The sequence below is a fragment of the Sus scrofa genome, chromosome 16 (genome assembly GCF_054392235.1).
Source record: "Sus scrofa isolate SSC_HxYL_T2T_F1_AM1 chromosome 16, Sscrofa_HxYL_maternal_Yorkshire_Landrace_v2.0, whole genome shotgun sequence".
In the NCBI taxonomy this organism is placed as follows: domain Eukaryota; kingdom Metazoa; phylum Chordata; class Mammalia; order Artiodactyla; family Suidae; genus Sus; species Sus scrofa.
Genome location: NC_139398.1, coordinates 53,844,040 through 53,863,024, shown reverse-complemented (window position 1 = coordinate 53,863,024; position 18,985 = coordinate 53,844,040). Strand labels below are relative to the sequence as shown.

Genomic DNA, 18,985 nt, shown 5'->3' with positions numbered 1-18,985 from the left:
TAGTGACGTAACATGGACATTTTAGTGTGTTCTGGTGCACTAGTAATAGAGTATGACTATTCATTCCAAGACTGTAAAATTATGTTTTTAAAATTGCAGGTTTGGGTGTATTCTAGTCACTTCCTTATGTACCTTTAGATAAAAGTTTTGTAGTGGTTAATTTTATGTCAACTTGACTGAGCCATAGGAAACCGAACTATCTACTTGAACACTGTTGTGAGTATCTCTGAGAATGTCTCCAGGGTGAGATTGGCATTTGAATCAGGAAAATGAATAGGAAGATTGTCCTCCCCAATGCAGGTGGGCCTCATCCAACCTGCTGAAGACATGAATAGCACAGTTAGAGTAAGGGAGAGTGAGTTCTCTCCACTTACCTGTCTGACCTCAGACACAGGTCTTCTCTTACTTTCAGACTGGAACTTAACCATCAGCGCTCCTGGGTTTGGGCTCATCAATTGTAGATCTTGACATTCTTCCACAATCATAAGAGCCCATTCCTTACAATAAGTAAAGAAATGGATAGAACATAGGTCCACCCATTGAGTCCTACTGATTCCATTTCTCTGGAGAACTCTTGTGAAGGCATGAATGAAGGAAAAGGAAAAGCATACAAAGTAAGAATCATTATTTTTCAATGTCATTTGTTTATAGTCCACACTCACTCTCCACATACACACACATACTGATAAATCTGCTTTACATCCATTATTTGTATAGATTGTTTAATCATTAGAGTATATATAACTCTGGAAAAAGTTCTCATACAACTTCAACTGCAGAATTTTAAATTTGGTCATTTTAACACAGACACATTTCCTCTTTTGGTAAAGGATAAGAGACTTATTAAATTCTTTGGGATGTGGAATATATATGCTCAGTAGAGCTTTTTCTTTACTTAAAACTATGTTCCAAGTGACTCCTCAATAATAGGTTCCTGGTTGCTTCTCGCTCCTCTTGTTTCCAAATGATCTTTGCTCTCTAAATAAGCCAGCTTCCTATAACCATTGTTTATCTGTTGGGTAGTAGATTTTTTTCTCAGACAGTTTTCTCAGGCTTCCACATTGCTTAGGGTTTCTGTCTTTCTTCTGCCTGGACCTTTCCACTCCTTTGGCAACAAAGCATTTCCAAGAGTGATGTTTGCATGGTTTCGAATGTCAAACTCTCCCTTTTCCCTTCCCTCTCGGCAGCCAAAATTGTCTCATTTCACCACATATGACTCTCTTTTTCCTTCAATACCACCATTTTGCTAGCCAGAGAAAATACAGTGGTAGACAGAAAAGGTATCTGATCCCATCGAGCTTACAGTCCAGTGGAGGCTTCAGACACTAAACAGACAAATTACTATATAATTGAAAACTGTGGCAAGTTCTACAAGAAAAAAAACCAGATACAGTGGACATCTTCCCTTCTGAACACCCTGGTTATTGTCCCGAGGATCTGTAACAGTTAGCCAGGGTAAATTTAAGGAATTAAGTTGATGAAATGACTTTGTATGATTCATTTTCCCAGGTTCCTCCTACCAGGAGAACCATAAGCCTACAGTGAAAGGAGGAGAAAATCCTCTCTCCTCTGGGTCCTGAGGGATAAAGTTACGTATTATATGTGGCTGGAAATCCTAATTGTCAACTTTTCACTCTGTGACCATCTTTTCTAGTTCTACTGACTTCATCTTATAGCTACCATAGTTCTCTGATTAGGTTGCTTACTATTAATTAGCCTTGTCATTCCTCCACTCTGTGATTCAATCTGTGATCTACCCATAAACAGTCAATGACTGGGTTTTAATGCCCTGCTCACTTGCTTGTCATGTCTTACAAAAAGAATAGAAACTCCATGTGCTTAGCTAACTGTCTTTTTATACCCCATCTTCTCCATAGAGTTCTTTAAAAAAAATCTTAGTGGGGACAATACCAAATGGATGGGATGCATTATGCTTTCTGTGAAATAATGTGCCCCTCATCCTCTTCCTATTGCCCCGCTCACCCTCAACCAGTTTCTGAGCTTTATCTTCAGTGAATGATTAGTTTGCATCTGGTACCTACCTCAAGTAAAGTAAGGATTAGAAAGGGATCCTTACAGAACCAGGATCAGTTATCAGGCCAAAAGTGTCTTTTATTTGGCCTCCCCCAAAAATCCATTAGGTATTCATACATCACATGAATACCTAGCATTGTCTGCTGCACATTTGACTTTGCAATTGAGCCAGCTTGGATCATCAGACTGAGATGCACATGTCTCAGTACTTACTGTTTTATGGCTTATAAAATATTCTTACCAAGGTTATCTTATACTGAAACTTTCACCTTCTTTTATCCTCCTTGAAAAACCACAGAATGAAGAAAAGACATTAAAACATAAATGTGATGTTTTAGTTAGGTAATAATAATATGGATGGAGTTGCTATACTGTGTCCTTCAAAATTAATTTCCTTATTAAGACATGTTTATTATTAATAATTTTTTTAAATTATTAAAAAGTATAATGGAGGAAACTATGCCATAATTTACTTAATCTTTCCCTTGTATTTGAACATGTAGGAAATTGCCTCTTTGTCACTGTTAAGGAACAATGCATTAATGGAAATTTTGTTCACAGAAGCCTTGGGGTTACTTTAGTGTTTTTTTCTCTAGCATGGTCTCCAAATGATAATTTACTAGGTAAAAGGGATAAGCATGTTTTAGATTCATGACACATGGTACCAGTTACCATCGCAAATGGGTATATTTATACTTCCAAGACAAGTGTCTAATAGTGCCTATTTCAATATAAACAGGTAAGCTGGTAGGTTTTAGAAATAATGTCATCATTTAAAAGTAAAGACTTGCATTCAGGAAGAAAGCTCTTTCACAGTTCATATGATATAAATACAGACACATCATGTCTCATAAAGCTGAACATCATATAAAAAAACATAAACATCATATAAAACATCATATCATAAAGTTCATATGATTATAAATACAGATCACATCTTGTCTCCTAAAGCTGAAACATCAAATCAATATATCTTTATTAAAAATAGTGCTGGCACTATTGTATATGGAATGGTGGTCAGTGGGGACCCACTATATAACACAGAGAACTCTATCCAATATTCTATGATAACCTAGGTGGGAAAATATTCTGAAAAAGTGTGGATGTTTGTATATGTATAACTGAATCACTTTGTTGTACAGCAGATATTATCATAACCTTGTAAATCAACTATACTTCAATAAAACTTTTTAAAAATGGGAAAAAAAGTAAAATTAAAGACATGGATAAATTCTGAGTGAATATATAAATCCCAGAAATACACCCAAAAAAGCATCTAATATATGATAAAGGAGACAAGAACATACAGCAGAGGAGAGACAGTCTCTTCAATAAGCGGTGCTGGGAAAACTGGACAGCTACATGTAAAAGAATGATATTAGAACATTCTCTAACACCATACACAAAAATAAACTCAAAATAGATTAAAGACTTAAACATAAGACTCGATACTAATAAAACTCTCAGAGGAAAACATAGGCCGAACACTCTCTGACATAAACTGCAGCAATATCTTCTCAGATCCACCTCCTAGAATAATGACAAAAAAACAAAAATAAATGGGATCTAATTAAACTTAAAAGTTTTTGCAAAGCAAAGGAAACCGTAAACAAAACAAAAAGACAACCCACAGAATAGGTGAAAAATATTTGCAAACAATGCAACTGACAAGGGATTAATCTCCAAAATACACAAACACCTCCTGCAGCTTAATATCAAAAAAACAAACAACCAAGTCAAAAAATGGGCAGAAGATTGAAATAGACATTTCTGCAAAGAACACATACAGACGGCCCAAAAAAAAACACATGAAAAGATGCTCAACATCACAAATTATCAGAGAAATGTAAATCAAAACTACTATGAGGTACCACCTGACACCAACCAGAATGGCCATCATCAAAAAGTCTACACACAATAAATGCTGGAGAGGGTGTTGAGAAAAAGAGACCTTCTTACACTGTTGGTGGGAAGACATATTGGTGCAATCACTATGGAAAACAGTATGGAGGTTCCTCAAAAAACTAAAAATATAACTAGATATGATACAGCAATCCCACTCCTGGGCATCTATCAAACCATAATTCAAAAAGGTATACTCACCCTAATGTTCACTGCAGCACTATTTACAATAGCCAAGACATGGAAGCAAACTAAATGTCCAACAGAAGAATGGATAAAGAGGATGTGGTACATATAAACAATGGATTATTACTTAGCCATAAAAAAGAATGAAATAATGCCATTTTAAGCAACATGGATGGACCTAGAAACTATCATACTAAGTGAAGTTAGTCAGAGGAAGACAAATGTCCTATTATATACCTATATGTGGAATATAAAAACCTATATGCAGATAGAAACAGACTCACAGACTTTGAAAAACTTATGGTTAACAAAAGGGACAGGTAGGGGGGGAGGAGCAAAGGGACTGGGTTTGGGGATTGGCATATGCACACTTAGGTATATGGAATGATTGGCCAATGGCGACCTGCTGCATATCACAGAGAAGTCTACCCAGTGTTCTGTGATAATCTATATGGGAAAAGAATTTGAGAGAGCATGTACATGTTTGGGTCACTGTTGTACAGCAGAAATTATCACAACCATGTAAATTAACTATACTTCAATAAAACAAAAAAAAAATGGAAGGAACTCTTGTAAAGCTAAAAAAAAATGTCTGAGTGAATAGACGCAGCTCAAGAAGCTAAACATCCTCTGAATATCTTTAAAAAGGCAGGATTGAGACTCTGGTGGCATAGCATGTTAAGGATCTGTGTTTTCACTGTAGTACCTCAGATTGCTGCTATGGTGCAGGTTCAGTCCCTGCCTGGGATCTTTCATATGCTGTGCGTGTGGCCAAAAAAAAAAAGAGGCAGAGTTTAGGAAATCTGAGAAGACATTTATGAATCTTGGTTCAGTGGCTACAAAAAGACATCCCACATCAAACTCCCCTCCCCCCAAAAAAATTCTCCAGAAACCAAGTAAACTATGAGAACTGCCTAACTGTCCAAAAACCCATTCAATTTTAACAACCAAATGCCAGTGACTTATGTCATTCTCAGGTCCTCTCTGCTATCCGCATCCTGGCCCACACTCCTGTCTTCTCTGTCAGCTTTTACAATCCATGTGTAACTACTTTCTCTGCTACCGTTTAGTTCCTCTCCAGTTCATAATCTTCTAGAGCATTCCCATTGTGGCTCAGTGGGTTATGAGCCCAACTAGAGCATTCCCATTGTGGCTCAGTGGGTTATGAGCCCAACTAGTATCCATGAGGATGCAGGCTCAATCCCTGGCCCTGCTCAGTGGGTTAAGGATCTAGCATGGCTGTGAGCTGTGGTGTAGGTCACTGACGCAGCTCAGATCTGGCCTTGCTGTGGCTGTGGTGTAGGCCAGCAGCTCCAGCACCTATTTAACTCCTGGCCTGGGAACTTCAATTATGCCACAGGTGTAGCCCTAAAAAGCAAAAATAATTAATTGAATTTTAAACATAAAATTCTAATGTGTTATTTTCCTATTTGTAGCTCTTCAGAAGGTTCCCATTATTTTTAGACTACTCTTAGGCTGAGGATGAAAACCCCTGATATATATGGCTCTCAGGGACCCTAATGTCCTGGTCCCTGCCTCTCTCCTCAGCCTCAATTGTTCATCTCTTTTCCATTTCTAACAACTCTCCTTTGTTCCTGTTCCTTGAATAAGCCACTCTCTCTCCTCATCTGGAAGGAGAAGATGATGTTCTATCTGCTTAATTTCCCTTCTCCCCCATCCTGCCCCTGTTCATTCTTTCAGATATCAGCTCATGCATCATAGCCTTACTCCCCAGCCTAAATAGCAACTGTATTTCTCCTTCAAAATATGTTTCACAATATATTTTGTATTGAATAATTACTTATTCACAAGGTGATCTGATTGATTGTCCACCCCAGACTGCAGCTCCTGGTCAGATCAAACCGGTTTTGCTCACTTTTGAAACCTGGGCACCTGGAAGAATGCCTGGCACATAGCTGGAGTTCAACATTATTTATTTATAGAAGAAAAAAATGTTTATTTCTAGAATGAATGTATGAATCTGACTTCAGTATGAAAGTTAGAAGACCTAATAAGATAGGAGAATGGCTCTAGTCTTCAAAGCATGGAACGTGCTAACCAACTCAAAGTGCATCAGACAAGGAGAATGTGTATAAATGGCATTATATTTTCAATCTAGACCAAGGTAATTAAGTTACCTGATACATTATACCTGACTTGGTGACTTTTGACCAGGCATTTGACCTCTCTGTTCCCAAAATGCCTCATCTATATAATATGAGTGACAATATCTTATTGGCTTATTTTCCTAATATCAAAAACCTTTATATAACTTTTGCCCTGAATTTGATTCATACTACAATAAAATAATTGTGCCATTTGTTACCATGATCATGTGGGTTGTATACAGTCGATGAGCCAGGAAAGAAACTGTAAGAGAAGGAAAAGAAGGAAGTGATATAAATCATGGTACAATGAACCTTGCAGGAAATTTTTTTCTCCCTTTTACTTATGAAGAAGCCTTCAGTATGTTTGTTGTACTACAAATCATACAAGTAATTCAGTGATAACTACACAGTCCTGAGATCTCTATAGGAATTAGGGCTGTATGAGGTAAATTATTAAAACAGCACATAGCTTGGAAGAGTTAGTGTTCTGAGCTATGTTGTCATTGCTATTTTTTTAAATAGGAGAATAAATAAAAACTTAAAGATAGATAGCTTTTGAGTTCTTATTTGGACAAAAGTTTCTCTATAAACAATCCCAGCTAAAATATAGCCTAATTACTGATTCTTCTTTTTAAATGATCAGCCTCTCCTCCTTTATCTTCATTTCTGTAAATAACTAGGTATTATGACTGTGATTCAAACCCATAACTCTAGCAAGGAAAGCAATTATAGCATGAGCAATGAACACCAAGAGGGAATACAAACCTGTAATAAACACCACATTTAAGTCTGAAGATCATCTGAGTTTTGCATAATTTGGGCTAGAAAAATATTTAACTGACAGTTAAGATTCAACTAGGGAAAATTCTCAGGACCATCTTTCCAACTAACGTGTAAGAAAGCAGATCCGCTTTGGTGCAATCTCACCAAGATATATACTGGAATTAGAAAATGGGGGTGCAAATGATGACAAACACCTGGAGGCTGGAATGTTCAGTCCTTGAAAAAGTGGTGCAAAACTGTGAGAATAAGGTGTTATCTAACTTAGCGAACAAGTTACAAGTGAAAAAGTCTTGTATTGAGATCATTCTGGTTTCTCCAATCAGATCCTTCAGATGGAATCCAATGTGTAATAGCAAGTGATTTCTAAAGAGAATTCTTATTGTAAAGGAAAAAAAATCTATCCATAGCAACTTTAATACTGGTTTGTTTCTACCAAATGTTTGTCCTGACTCCTAGACTTCCATACCTTTAAGCAAATTTTTGCAAGTTCCTTATACATGAAACCGAGTTTATAGAAATCACAGCCAACTTGAATAAAGCTTACATTTGACCTATTTTTAAAAAGTCTTTTAACATAGGGTAAAGAATCTCTCTATACAGAAATGTTCTGACACACAAAAAGAAAAAATACTAGTCAAAAGTTATACACAAGTCAAACATAATGATTTTTTAAAAAGTGAGGTGGTTGTTTTTTCCACATTTTAAATTAAGAACGTGGAAAAAAAATCTTTATTTACCTAGTAGAAAATGGAAATGCATGCTTTAGCATATGTTTATAGCTATTATAAGGTAAAGGAGATAGAAGAAAGGAAAGCAAGGAAAGAGAAAATTTAGGAAACTCTGAATTACATTTTTTAATATAAGTGTCCACAAACGCCAGAGGGGCCTTCATGTTCCGTGGAAATTGGAACGTCTATTGTCATTGCCTTCTGAAGTTCTCATAGGCTCTCAAGGAGTTGGAATTCTTCCCTTTGCCTGGGGAAGAGCTCCTATTTTCATTTTCAGGCTGCAGAGATGTTTCAAAATAAAGACATTTTCCCCACTTGATCTCCTGAGTGTTCCCACCTGCATTTATAAATGACTCAGGAGTTTCTGAAATAAAATTTCTCATCATGTAAAAACTGACAAATTTGCCTATCATTTCTAGGAAAGTTGTTCTGACTTTCAAAACTTCTCAGATGGACTTATGTCAGTTTTTCATATGTTCAGAGCTGTTTTTTTCTGTTTTCAGATGAATCTCTAAATCTTTCCAGATATTAAGTGTCCCACTTAGAAAATCACCAGATTGGCTTGGATCATTTCCAAATTTCTAGTATTCAATCAATCTCTAAATTTGCCTTTGGAATTAGTATTTACTTAATGATTCTAAGCACCACTCCCACATTTTTAAAGTTCAAATAAAAATTCATTTTGATTGAATCAGTCATGGTAGGAATAGGCCATATTTTCTTTTCTGAAATGAAAAATCTGCCGGAAAAAAAAGCATGTAATGTGTTCACTCTGCATTGCTATTCTAATGTGGGTGAAGAAACTGCTTCAGGGTCTCTTGGGAGAAGAGTGGCTTGGGTGCTTCTCTTACCTACTTCAGGAACACATCTTTCCTTCTCTGATTCATCTCCACCTCTGACCAATTTAGAGGACTCTACTGGGACCACAGCTGACATTCAAGTCTCGTTTTTAATTAAAAACCAGTATTTTTTATCATTTTCCTGTTTTAACAAAATGAGTAACACCCAATCGTTGCCATCAATTAATTTAAAAATTAGAAGTTGGAGTTTGTAAACAACTGCCTGTAATACAAAGCAGCCAGGATAGAACAGAACAAAAAAAAAGAAAACTGTTACAGAAACATAGAGGAATCTTAGTTTATTACACCTCAGATACATTAAAGAAGTCTGAAAAAGGAGATGTTATTTTAGGTGCACTTTGAAGGAAGAGTTGATTTTTAAGCCATAGTTGAGCCATTCAGGAGAGAGATGGGAAAAAGCAGGAACCAAGACCTAATCCCCTCCCAGCTTCCAACCAAAGTGTAGTCTTGTCTCTGAAGCACAAACTGCAGATGACTAGGAGCAGGCTGTTTCTTTCACTCAAGCAACAACTCTATTTGCTCTTTGGGCACCTAACACAGGCCCAAAATGAGGCTAGGTACTGAGAAACAGCATCGTCTCTGTTCGAAACAAGCATTGTCTCTGCTCTCATGAGAATGGGATGGATGCATTGATAAAATTATACTTTATAGATCTCCGCCAGTTCTAAGATACTATGAAGAACTGAGATTCAAATGTTCTATTTCTTTTTTTTTAGAATTTACATATTTATTTTAAATATATTGCAAACAGTAGAAATCAAGCCCTATTTGAGTAATAAAATAACTTATTTCTCTGTGGCTACAAAACGAAAAAATCTTAAAAGATTTTCACGTAATAGTCGTGTTATATCTCTAACAGCTGAGGAATCTGCATCAGAAACTGAGACTTGGTTGTCAAGCCTTTAATTCTCTTTTGTTTTTATGATTCTGTGGAGTGGAAAAATTTGAGAATCAATGAACTTAATAAAACATCAACTGACTATTTTTGCTCCTCCATACGCCCTTTAAGCTGTTTTGGTTTTTGTTTTTAAATTCGCCATAAAGGATGTAAGAGTTGTTGTTTACTATTGGTTAGGACATTTTGGTGAAAAAGAGCCTGCAAGGTGTTGTTGTATTAAAAAGAATGAAAAGAGAAGGGGAGGGGAGTAAGAGGACCCCAAGATTATTGATAATCAGAGCTAGAAAGGACCTCTGAAACAGAACAACTGGTGCAGACACGAAATGGGTAGGGATGTCTTTGATGCACCCCCTCTCAGCTTGGTTGTCCCATAACCCAGCCCACAGCCCAAGCTCAGGAGGCCAGCCCCTCTCCAGCCTGGGGCTTGGACTCCAGAAAGTACAGACATTTGAGAGCTGGCCTTCCTCAGGAGGAATCTCCAGGGCCAAGTTTGGGACATCCCCAAATGCATAGAAAAAGTGTGGTTCATATATGACCTCTTATCCTTTACATATGACACTTGTCATTAATTGAACATAATGCTCCTCCTAGCTGAGCCCAGACACGCCATCATGTTATTACCACAAAGTCAGTGTCATGAAACTATTCTTAATCAGAATTAGTCAACAAATTAAAAACTATTTACCATCTATCACCTTCTCCACATATGTCATTTAGAAACTTAGGATGAAAAGGTGTTGCTGATGTGTCCATTTATCTAATTAAGTTCAAGGCATGAATAATAAATTGCATTTTCTCTAAGTCTTCAGTAAATCATTCATTAATTCAGTATTTATTGAATATATTACCTCTGCTAGATTAGGCACTAGGTATTGGGTTATATATATATGAAAAAGCCAGTATTAAAACCCCAAGTGGGCTTTTAAAAAATACATCAGTGGAATAACTTGAAGCTTTTCTGATTGAGCAATGGAAATATTTAAACACAAAGCAAAGTAAAATTAATTTAGACATCTCTAGTCAGCTTTGAAATAAAGCACATACCTTCTAAATTTATTCCAAAAGCACTGTAAAGGAAGTATTAATGGATGCTTAATTACTGCTTATTTTTGCCAATTTGATAGGTTTAAGTAGGTCAAATTTTACATAACACTGAAATACTATGATTTTACATATTGTATTATATATATTCAAAGTGCATTGAATATCCTGAAAGATTACACTTCTGCTGAAGTTATGAAAGAATTAAAACTAAAGAGAAACAAAAGAACATGTTTCTAATACAATCTCTGTCACTAATTACCTTTACGCCTTTGGCCAAAAAAAAATGTTTTCTAAAGCCTCAACAGTCTTCAACCATAAAACAGTAAATTTTTCTGAAGCCTCAACAGTACAATGAAAGAAGTAGAAAAATGACAGTAAAGACAAAAGCTAAAAACAAAAATAAAAGCTCAATGTGTATAATTATTTTTTTTTTTTTGCTCAGTTGTTCATATATTTTCCTTCTGTAGATTCTATTTGTTTATATCTACCCTTTTGTGCTTGAACTAGCCTATTTACAGACAAAACAAAATTATCAAAGTAAAGTCTGAATGGATAACATATGAATAGTGCAAATTAAACTTCTACCATTGAAAAACACCATTATTGATATTAGAAATCTCAATAGACATATCAAACACTAGTTTAGGCAAAGCTGAAAGAAACTAAAAATAAGAAGATAGACCTGAATGAAATATACGGAATGAAACACAGAGAGAAGTAAACATATAGATTTCCACATTTAAAATTAATTCCTGGGCATTTTTCACAATTGTCTATATCAGTATACTAGTATTTTAGTATTCCTATAATACTCATAAGGTGTTTTATTATGTTGACATAATTTCCTTGATGGATTCTCTATTTGCATGCACTTAAGTTGTTGACTTATTTTTGCTTGTGCTATTCCAGCTTTCAGTATTGTGAAAGTAATAGCTAAAACAGTCTGATTTGTATTTCCAACATGAAACATACTTATTCTTCCTATATTTTGTATTATTTATTTACTTTTTAAACTCAGGCGTTTCATCAGACAATATCTAATTGTCATCTCTTCTTTTTATTCTCATAAGTTTCATGGGTCATTTTGATATTCAAATTCAGATTTTTTTCCATTTTAGGGAAGTCTTATTAGAATGATAGTAATAGTACCATATTGGAATTCTCTTTATGTTTACTCCTAGGACATCATTTTTTTTTTTTTCATTTCACTTGCTCAGTGTTCCACATATATTATTCTCTGATCCCTCTGAGTACATGCTAGATGCATCCCAAGCCCATACATGACAATATAGATATAATTTTCTGCAAAATTAATACTTTTTTCTTTTCACTGACTATAAAATAGTTTTTAGTTTTTCTAGGAATTCCTCTTAAACTTTTCAATTCCATTCTCCATCACTTCATAAACAACAAATTAAAATTAATGTAGCTGTTTGCTCCATTAATTTTTTTTTACAAATACCAAGTTGACTAGAATTTGTTTGTATTCTTTAAGAAATAAATGTCATCATTTAACTGGCATTTTAGTTCATATGTATGGAGAATATATAATATTTATCTGTGGAATTTACATACATACTGATTTTGACTACTCCATTTAAAATCAATTTGCCAGCATCCATTTATGATTAGAAACTCTCAACAAAGTGGGTATGGAGAGCATATACCTTAACATGATAAGAGCCATATATTAAAAACCTATACCAAACATCATACTCAGTGGTGAAAGCTGAAAGAATTTCCTCTAAGATCAGGAATAAAACAAGGATGCCCACTCTCACACCTTTTATTCAGCTTAATATTGGAAGTTCTAGCCAGCTATAATATAAGAAGAAAAAAAAAAAAAAAAACAGAATCCAAATTGGAAAGGAAAAAGTAAAACTGTCACTGGTTATAAATGAAAAGATATTATCTATAGAAAAGCTTAAAGACACCACCAAATTTTTTTTTAATTAATTTATTTATTTTGCTTTTTTAGGGACACACCCATGGCATATGGAAGTTTCCAGGCCAGGGGTTGAATTGGAGCTGTTGCTATTGGCCTTCACCACAGCCACAGCAATGCAAGATCCAAGCATGTCTGCAACCTACACTGCACCTCACAGCAACACCAGATCCTTAACCCTAGCAGGGTCAGGGATCGAACCCACATGCTCATGGATACTAGGTGGGTTTGTAACCACTGAGCCACAATGGTAACTCCAAAAATTTTTAGAACAATTAAGTGAATTCAGTAAAGTTTCAGGAATGCAAAATTAATATAAAGAAACTTGTTGCATTTCTATACACTAAAAGAAAGTATCAGGAAGAGAAATAAAGAAAAGAATCCCAGAGTTCCTGTCATGGCTCAGCAAGTTAAGAATCTGACTAGTATTCATAAGGATGTGGGTTCAATCCCTGGCCTTACTCATTGGGTTAGGGATCCCACATTGCCATGAGCTGTGATGTATGTCACAGACATAGCTCAGATCTGACATTGCTGCAGCTGTGGTGTAGGCCAGCAGCTGCAGCTCCAATTTGACTACTATCCTGGAAACTTCCATATGCCATATGCCACATGCCACAAGTGCGTCCCAAAAAGAATCCGATTTACGTTTGCATCAAAAATAATAATGTACCTAGGAATAAATCTAATGAGGTAAAACACCTATGCTCAAAACTCTAAGATGACGAAAGAAACTAAAAACACAAACAAAAGGAAAGATATACTGTACCCAAGAATTGGAAGATCTAATATTTTTAAATGAACATACTCCCTGAGACAATCTTCAGATTCAATAAAATTCCTATCAAAATGCCAATAGAAATGTGTATATAACTAGAAAAAATAATTCTAAAATGTATATGGAAATACAAAAAGATTCCCAAGTAGACAAAGCAATATTGAAAAAGAATAAAACTGGAGGTACCACACTTCCTGATTTCAGACTATAGTACAAAACTATAGTTGTCAAAACAGTATGGTACTGGCACAAGAACAGATGCATAGATCAGTGGAACAAAATAGATGGCCCAGAAATACACCCACACTTTTATGGCCTATTAATCTATGACAAAGAAGGCAAGAATGTACAGTGGGTCAAAAGGGAAAACAGGACTGCTACATGTAAAAGAATCAAAAATGGACTGCTTTCTCACACCATATACAAAATAAACTCAAAATGGACTCTGGAGACACATAGGACATCTCATCTCCTACAAAAGACCACTTCTCCAAGGCTGAGGAATATAACCAATCTATCAAGCACCTCAAAATAAATCAGCAAGTTAGGCCAAATGAGGCAACAGAAGAATATGTTCTGAATGAAGAAACAAAATAAAAACCCAAGAAGAACTAGATGAAGTGGGTGTAGGCAATCAACCAGATTATATTATATTACCAAGAAAGAATTCAACGTAATAATCATAAAGATGATCAAAATACTCAGGAGAAAAATGGATGAACAAAGACAGAAGTTAGAATTTTTTAAGAGAGAAATAGAAAATATAGAGGACCATCAATCACAAATGAAGTATACAATAACTGAAATGAAAAATACGTGAAGAATCAACATAGAGCTTTATGTTACAGAGGAATGGATATGCAAGATCAGAATAGTGGAAATCACTGAAGCTGAACAGAAAAAAGTAAAATAGTACAAAAAGGAATGAGGACAGTTTAAGAATTTTCTCACTAACTCATGTTATAGGTATTCCAAAAGGAGAAAGTGAAAAGGGCCAAAAACATATTTGAAGACATATTAACTGAAAATTTCCCTAAACTAGAAAAGGAAAGAGACCTCCAAATCCAGGAAGCAGGGAGTCTCAAACAGGATCAACCCAAAGAGAATCACACAAAGGCATATTATCTTTAAGTGTTTCCACTCTAATTACAAATAGAAAATATTAAAAAATAGCAAAGGAAAAGCAACAAATTATATACAAGGGAACTCCCATAAGGCTGTAGACTGATTTTCAGCACAAACTCTGCAGGCCAGAAGGTTGTGACATGATATATTTAAAGTGATGAAAGGGAGAAAAACTACAACCAACAACACTCTACCTAGCAAGTTTATCATTCAGATTTAATGGAGAGATCAAAAGTTTCACAAACAGGCGAAAGCTAAGAGTTCAGCACCACCAAGGAATGTTAAATGGACTTCTTGAAACAACAATAACAACAGAAAAGCAACAACTGGAACATGAAAATTAAGAGAGGAAGAAGCTCATCAGTAAAGACAAATACATAATAAAGGTAGTAAATAAACCATGTATACTAAGCTAGTAGGAAGGTTAAAAGACAAAAGTAGTAAAATCACCTAAATCTACAATAAGCAGTACATAAATACACAAGACAAATAGATGTAAAATGTGATATCAAAAGCAGTAATTGGGAGGGGAGTAAAAAAATGCATGGCTGTTAAACTGCATTTGAAATCAAACTATCAGAAACTTAAAATAACTACATATAGAGAGAGATTGCTATATATAAACCTCACTGTAACCACAAATAAAAAATCTAAAATACATACACACAAAAAAAAAGGAATCCAAATATAACACTAAAGATAGTCAACAAATTACAAGGGGAGAGAACAAAAGAAGAAGAAAGGAACAAAAGTGAACCACTAAAACAAACCAACAGAAATTAAAATGACAATAAGCACATACATATCAATTAATTTAAATGGAAATGGACTAAATGCTCCAGTCAAAGGACACAAAGTGGCTGAATGGATACTATACAAGACCCATTATATCAGCCTACAAGACACTCACTTCAGATCCAAGGACACAGAGACTGAAAGTGAGGGCATGTGAAAAGGTATCCTATGCAAATTAAAAATAAGAAAAGCCAGTGCAGCAACGTTATATTGGAAAAAAACAGATTTTAAAATAATAATTTATAAGAAATGAAGAAGGACATTATATAACAATCAAGAGGTCAATCCAAGAATATGCTGTAACAATTGTAAATATATATGCATCCAAAATAGAACAACCTAAATACATAAACAAATAGGAGTAGACATAAAGGGAGAACTTGACAGTTACACAATAATAATAATAATGTACTTTGTATGAAAGCGCAAATCATCCAGACAAAAAATCTGTAAGGACTGGAGGAATTAAGAGTTTTTAAATGTCTATACTACCAAAAGCAATCTATAGATTTAATGCAACCCCTATTAAAATAACCAGTGGAACTTTTAACAGAAGTAGAACAAATAATTTTAAAATGTGTACAGAAATATAAAATACCCTGGATAGCATAAATAATATTTAGAAATAAAAACAGAGTTGGAAGAATCAGGATGCCTGACTTCAGACTCTACTACAAAGCTACAGTAAGCAAAACAGTATGGTACTGGCACAAAACAGACACATAGATCATAGTGAGCTCAGTATAAACCCATACATCTATGGTCAAATAATCTCTGACAAAGGAGTCAAGGATATACAATGAAAAAAGACAGTCTCTTCAATAAGTGGTGATGATAAAAATGAACAGCTATGTTCAAAGGAATGAAATTAGAACATTTTCTTACACCATATTTTAAAAAAATTAACTCAAAATGGATTAAGGCCCTAAATCTAAGACTAGAAACCATAAAATTCCTGAAACAAGACAAAGGCAGAATACTCTTTGATATAAACTATAGCAATTTTTTTCTGGATCTGTCTCCTAAGACAAAATAAAAGCAAAAATAAACAAATGGGACCTAATTAAACTTAAAATCTTTTGCATAGCAAAAGGAACCATTGACAAAATGGAAAGACAATCTACTAAATGGGAGAAACTATTTGTAAATAAAATGACCAATAAGAAGGTAACTTTCAAATATAGACAAACAACTCATAAAACTCAATATCAAAACAACAGCAACAAAAATTTTTCAATGGCCAGAATATGTGAAAAGACATTTTTTAAAGAAGACATATAGATGGCTAAGAGGCACATGAAAACATGCTCAACATCACTAATTAGGGAAAAAAAATCAAAATCACAATGAAGTATCATTTCACATCTGTCAGAATTATCATCAAAAAGACCACAAATAAATGTTGGTGAGGAAGTTTTGAAATGTGAACCTTGTACACTGTTGGTGGGAATATAAATTGCTGCAGCCACTGTGGAAAACAGTATGGAGTTTCCTCAAGAAAACTGAAAACAGAACTACTGGACTTCCCGTGTGGCTCACAACATAACTACTTCTACAGTGGCTGTGACTCGACTCCTGGCTCGGGTACTTCCATGTGCTGCAGGTGCAGTCACTTGTTAAAAAATAATAAATAAGTAAATAAATAAATAAAAACAAAACTACCATATGATCTAGCAATTACATTCCTGAGTATAAATCTGAACAAAATGAAAATACTAATTCTTAAAGACATGCACACCTCAGTATTCATAGCAGCATTACTTGTAATACATAATGGAAGCACCTTAAGGGTCCATCAAGAGATGAATGGATAAAGATGGTGTAATATACACACACACACAAACGCACACACAGTGGAGTATTACTTGGTCATAAAAAGAGTGAAAATTTGCCATCTGCAACGATATGGATTACCATGGAGGGTATTATGTTCAGTGAAATAAGTCAGACACAGAAAGATAGATACTATATATCATTGCACCTATATATGCAATCTAAAAAATAAAACAAACTAGTCTAATGAATAATAAAGAATCAGGATCACATATGTGGAGAATAAACTATGTGTTAGTGCAGAGAGGTACAAACTATTATGTACAAAATAAATAAGCTACAAGGATATAATGCACAGCGTAGGAAATAGAGCCAATGTTTTATAATAACTATAAAAATATTAGGTCACTACATCTTACACCTGAAAGTAATGTAGTATTATAAATCAACTGTACCTGGAGTTCCTGCCATGGTGCAGTGGTTAACGAATCCGACTAGGAACCATGAGGTTACGGGTTTGGTCCCTGCATTTGCTCAGTGGGTTAACGATCCGGCGTTGCTGTGAGCTGTGGTGTAGGTCGCAGACATGGCTTGGATCCCGCTTTGCTGTGGCTCTGGTTTAGGCTGGTGGCTAAGGCTCCGATTAGACCCCTAGCCTGGGAACCTCCATATGCCGTGGGAGTGGCCCAAGAAATAGCAAAAAGACAAAAAAATAAAATAAATAAAAAATAAATCAACTGTACCTTAATTAAGATATATATCAAATTTACCAAAGAAGACATACAGACGGCCAATAAGCACATGAAAAGATGCTCAACATCACTAATTATCAGATAAATGTAAATCAAAACCACAATGATATATCACTTCATACCTTTCAGAATTATTATTATCAAAAAAACAGATAACAAATATTGGCAAGGATGTGGAGAAAAGGGAACACTTGTGTTCTGCTAATGAGAACATAACTCGGTGCAGCAATGGGAAACCAGTACGCCTATTCATCAAAAAGTTAAAAATAGATCTACTATATAATCCAGCAATTTAACTCCTGGGCATTTATCTGAAGCAAATGAAAATTAAGTTTCAAAACATAACCCTAACCTTAACCCATTATAGCATTATTCATAATAGCCAAGAGATGTAAGCAACCTATGTGCTCATCGGTAGATGAATGGATAAAAATTTGGATATAATTTATATATTAGCAATAAAAAAGAATGAAATACTTCCATTTGCAAGAGCATGAATTGACCTATAAGGTATTATGCTAAACAAAATGAATCAGACAAAGACAAATACTATGCGATTTCACTAATATGTGGAATCTAAAACAGACAAAAAAAAAAGCAAATGAGCAAATAAAACAGAAACAGGATCATAGATACAGAAACAAACAGGTGGTCGCTAGAAGGGAGAGGGGTAGCAGGTGAGTGAAATAGGTAAAGGAGATTAAGAAGTATAACCTTCCTGTTAGAAAATAAATGAGTGTGGAGGATATGTACAGAGTGGAAAATACAGTCAACAAGAAGGTCCTGTCTTTGTATAGTAATACATGGTAAACAGACTTATCTATTGTAATCATTTTGTAATGTATAGAAATATTGAATCAGTATGATATGTACCAGGAACATAGTGTTGTAGGTCAATTTTACTTCCCAAAATAAAGCCAGACAATCTCATAGAATAAGATTTGTGGTTACCAGAGGCAAGAGATGGGTGGGAGGGGAAATTGGATGAAGGTAGTCAAAAGATACAAATTTTCAGTTATAAGATAATTAAGTACTAGGGATGTAATGTACAACATGATTAATATAATTAACGCTGCTGTGTATTATATGTACATACATACATATATTTCATACATATATGAAAGTTGACAGTAATTCCTAAGAGTTTTCTTCACAAAGAAAACTTTTTAAAAATTTTTTTATCTCTAGGAGATGATGGATGTTCATTAAACTTACTATGGTCAATATTTCATGAGGCATTTAAATCAAATCATTATCCTATACACCTTAAGCTT

At 34.8% G+C, this 18,985-nt stretch overlaps 2 protein-coding genes across 2 annotated transcripts in view; one reads left to right on the top strand and one right to left on the bottom strand.

Annotated features, from left to right (window-relative positions):
- Window positions 1-18,985, bottom strand: part of IPO11 (importin 11) — an 820,387-nt gene that overhangs the window by 22,784 nt on the left and 778,618 nt on the right. The window contains exon 31 of the transcript XR_014831432.1: window positions 375-573. The gene's annotated coding sequence lies outside the window, so the exon portion shown is untranslated. The remainder of the gene's footprint in view (window positions 1-374; window positions 574-18,985) is intronic.
- The window catches only part of LOC110257266 (uncharacterized), an 826,705-nt gene that overhangs the window by 561,153 nt on the left and 246,567 nt on the right, over window positions 1-18,985 (top strand). The window lies entirely within an intron of this gene.